At 41.3% G+C, this 4,732-nt stretch overlaps 1 pseudogene; it reads left to right on the top strand.

The window, feature by feature from the left end:
* Positions 1–3,142: 3,142 nt before the first annotated feature.
* LOC129897934 (5S ribosomal RNA) lies at positions 3,143–3,262 on the top strand (annotated as a pseudogene).
* Positions 3,263–4,732: the final 1,470 nt, after the last annotated feature.

The raw sequence follows: 4,732 nt of genomic DNA, 5'->3' as shown, positions 1-4,732 counted from the left end.
TCATCTCCTCGTGCGTGGAATTGTACACATCTGACTCGTGATGCGGTGAACAAAGTAGTAAAACTGCGCCCGACATAATATCTGGCCCAATATGGGATGCAAAGAAAGAAGGGATACAGCATGCACGAGTAGAGTAATGAGAAACTATATGCAACTAATTCACCCTCTGAGACTCAATGAAACACTCAAGTGAACCGTCACCTGAAGACCTGGAAGGTACTTATCCGAAGTGCCCTTTAGATGTCATAAGGGGTTACATCAATTGGGGACTCAGGAATCACATACATGCATCAAGACAATGCCATATAGCTTATGTAATCAGAAACATTGTTTATGCAATCAAAGACATAATTATGCAATTAGAGACATTGATCATTTCAAAGCCTTCAAGAAAAAAAGCTTTTATCTCCACTTACTATTCACTATATAGCATCCCCCTAGGACGCCACCTAGGTTCATGCAGCCTATCACACGCCGTCACATGGCAGCAGGGTCCACCCCGCCAAGCAGGAAGGTGAGTCATCTGCATGCTTGTCAACTTCCTGCTTGAGGTGCTTGCTTGTCACCTGCTTGCTTGAGGTGCTTGCTTGTGACCTGCTTGCTTCACTTTCGTATGTTCGGAAACTAGTTTTTGCTCCCTCTCGTAGGTTCGTCATCTCAGTTTATTTTAAGAGCCTATGTAACCTGTGCTACGCAGGCTTGGTATGTCTTCCAGTAGCTCAAGTATATAACACTTTTACATTTATAACTTACATAGGTAAATTGGATCCTACGACTCATTACTTGGCCTCCAATTCCTTTCGAATTCTTATGACTCCATCTCTAACCTTCTCTACTATGGAGTATCACATTCTCCCTTTCTTAGAGTCGTTTGATAGTGTCGTAGCGTATTCGGCTCACATGGTACTGTCCAAGGAACTTATGAGACATTCTGAGTTTTAAAAGTGTGGGGTGTAACATCCTTCCCCCCTTTAGAACATTCATCCTCGAATGTTAGACAAAACTTCTCTTAGCACCTTATACAAATTGTAGGGAGATTCTTTATTGTTTCCATAACATATACTTCTACCCAGACACTTAATATATGAGTTTTAGGAGTTGGGGTTACCTGTAGACACCGGGTACAGGTGTGAATACTTGTGTTTCATGTTCTCTTCCTGGTTTTTGTTTTTCCATCGCATCTTGATGGAAGGCACGTCTTTAGTCTACAATCTGTCAGCTTGCCGATCCGAGATGGCGATAGGTTTTTCCTTACAAGATTCCATCTCCTGGACATCATCTATGGAATATACCCTGGGTGGCTCATCAGTAACCTTGCGAAGTATTCATATCTGATGGATTAGGCGTATAGTTTCCAAATGAGGTGGTAAGCTCAACTTACCAGCCACGATGCCCACCTTATGAGTAAGTTGATATAGTCTAATACATTTTGGGTTAAGTTCCCTTTTTTGGGTGACTCCGTTATGAACATCCAATCATCAATTTGAACTTTAAATGTTAATGTCGATTATCTGTATTTCATTTCTGCCGACTTTGGGTTGTTAGTCAATACTTTGCTTAATCCTGTTTGGCCTACCAGCTTAGTCTTTTCCCCAACAGGGGGATTCATACGCTCTGCCTTACAACATCTTGTAGGGGGTCATCTGGATACTAGAACGGTAGCCCTTCTCATAGGCAAACTCAATAAGTGGTAGACGGTAGTCTCAGTTACTCTTAAAGCCAACCATATAGGCCCACAATATACCTTCTAACGTTTGATAGTATGCTCAGTCTGTTCAGCAGCTCGAGGGAAAAACTGAGGTACTAAGATCTACATGTGTTCCCGATCTCTTTTTGGACTGATTTCCAAATGTTAATCATAATTAAAGTCCTTTTATCTAAGATATTAGCTGGGGAAACCTCACGGAACCTTAGTACCTCCATGTTCTATAACTCCACCTAATTTCAGCTGTATAGGTGCTCTATCTTGAACGCAAATGGGCTGATTCATTAGCCTACTTGCAATAACCCGTATTGCACCCTACTCTTACAGAGTATAAAATAGGGTCATAACAATGTTGATAACTTGGGAACTGTTAGCCTCGTATAGTCTTTCTCGACTCTTTTCAGAACCTTAACTAGCACTCTATCTTTTGGGTTTCCCCTTTTTTTCCACCCTTAGGGTTGGCTACTGAATAATGCTGCAGTCCCCTCATATAATGGCTCTCGTAGTTGTTTTGTGCTTTGTCTAGCATGATCTGGTATAATTTCGAAGGAATTTTGGCGTATATACTCGCCATCTTGTAGTAACCGGCTAGTTCTTCCAGTTTCATTTAAACTCTTTCAAAATTTCCCTTACCCTCACTTGTAATCGTCTAGACTCATTATCTTGTGTCATTCTTTACCTTTACAAGATTATGAGAGGGTACAAGAAATATCCTAGCGCTACCTCATTATTTCTCATGTCTTACCTTGCCTTTTTCTCCCTTATACTACATTCGATGTTGGGGTAGATCTTTGGTCCAATCGTGGCCATGTCTTACCTCACCCATAGTACTAATTCCATCTCGGTAGTTTTCCTTAACCTATCTTTGCATCTCTCGGTAGTTAATTGTAATTTGGGCTCCTTCGCCTAGGAATATAGCTATGGGGACTCCGTAAGGTCCTGCCACTCCTTTACCCTACAATTTTACACCTTCCCGGCTGAGTAGGTAGCCTTTTATCGAAGGAGCAGAGGATAATATCATTAATCCACAAGTAACATTCCCTCCAGCGTCATCTGGCGCTAAAGTGCTAGGTGAGTCTTGTAATCCTGGTCATACAGTGGAATTTTCGACCTTGGATATCACTTCCTGTCATCCGTAACTTACATCAGCTCGTACCCTTACCTTTTGGGTTTTGCTGTTTCTTGCCCTCAGAGTTGGCTGCCAAGTGGTGTCGAAATTCCCCCGCCCACTGGCCCATATAGTCATTCTATGGTTTTCCTCTCACTAACTGGTTCTATGTTGAAGAGTTGTGGCATTTGAGTGCGTAGTCATTTAGAAGTTAGCTAATCCTTCTTGTCTTACTTAAATCCTTTTTACAATACCCCCCACGTAACGTATAGTACTCCAAGAACATAATCTTGTGTCGTTTCTCCGCCGCTAGTTCAGATTCTTCAATCTTGCGCGATCATACCAGCACTAATGCATTAAGTTCCATCAGAATTTTGAAGTTAAGCGTGCTGGGGCGAGAGTAATACTGGGATGGGTGACCTCACTGGGAAGTTTTCGTGTCGCATTTCATTGTAACCCTTGCAACAATGTGTGGGGCACTCAACTTAGCTGCAAATTTACCTCAGCGTTGTCTCCCGAGTCTTTATGTTTCACCTTGTCCTTCCCTCTGTTATCTTGTAACCAGCATAGGGGTAGATCTTTAGTTCCACCGCGACCATGTCCCTTTTTGGTCATTTTGGTCTAGCAGCCAGTCATTATCCTTCGTAATGTCTCTTGAGTTGGTCGATATTCTTTCATGGTTACACCTTTTTGTTTTTATACGCCGCCGCCTTCTAGTGTTATATTGTTCAAGTTCTCATCACAACATTATTAACGCTGTCTTATGTAGCATTCTAGTTTCCATCCAATTATTGGTGGCTTCCGGACCTTTCTAACTTGGTTCGGCAAAATATTTTATTGAAGGTTAGAAGTCCATCTCAAATATATTGCCATATCAATTGCCTCCTCCTACTTTTGCCATTTTCTCATTACCTTCCCCCCTTTAGAGGGTAGTCATACTTTCATCTGCATGTACCTTGCTCTATGTCTCTATGTCCAGTCTCAATTTTGCCCAATCTCTTTCTCCAATCTACGTGGTACTGCATCAGGTCCCCGTCTTCCTGTATTTTTTTTTACAACCTGGTTATCCGCATATGAAATCTTGGCTAAATTATGAAACTATGAGAACCTTTTCATACATAGTGCAACATCTCATCTGTTACTCTGTACTTGAGTAATGGGACCCATGAAATAACTTGCCCAAGGCCACATTCTACTTATCCTTATAAAAGTTGATATACCCTTGTAGCCGTTCTAAATTTCCTTTTAACTAGGCCATATTTGTATTGCGATATTCATTGTCCAAGATTCTCTAGGAGTAGTGGCTTTCCCAACCTATATACCTCGTTTCTTGGGACGAATAGAAGTTACGCCATTTATTCCTTAAGTTTTCCATCCTCGTCCCTTAAGGGTTCCACCATTTTTGGGGCGACATTGTGTACACGCGTCATTTTTTTTTTGGTATCTTGAGCTCCATGCTTTAACTGTGTTCTCAATGCAGGATTTTAACTTAGTCAACGCATACTAACTGCGCCTTACTATTGGTCCCACTATATCCCTGCATACTCATATCACACTGTTCAATTCATATTTAAACATCCCAAAGTAAAGAGGGTGTCCCTCATAGATGACATGAAGAGTATCTCTTACAACTTTAGTTAAACATAGTAGGGGAACTTGGTATCAATTTTTAAGGTGTACTAAAAGTCTATGTTTCATTTCCTTTTCTTGTCCTGGGAAAACTTCGACAGAATTTCCTCTACACTTCTTACTATCCCACAACTTGCATGCAGAAAATACCAACAATGCCTCACAGGGCCAACACACATATATATATTCATATCCTATCACAGCCGCATAGGGCTTTCAACATCATCTTACACCGCAGCCACATGGGGCTTTCAATATTAACGATATTATAAAAATACTGGACTTACCTC

Source organism: Solanum dulcamara, chromosome 7 (assembly GCF_947179165.1).
Source record: "Solanum dulcamara chromosome 7, daSolDulc1.2, whole genome shotgun sequence".
Lineage (NCBI taxonomy): Eukaryota > Viridiplantae > Streptophyta > Magnoliopsida > Solanales > Solanaceae > Solanum > Solanum dulcamara.
The sequence above is the reverse complement of the archived record's forward strand: the minus strand, read 5'-3'. Positions and strand labels throughout refer to the sequence as shown.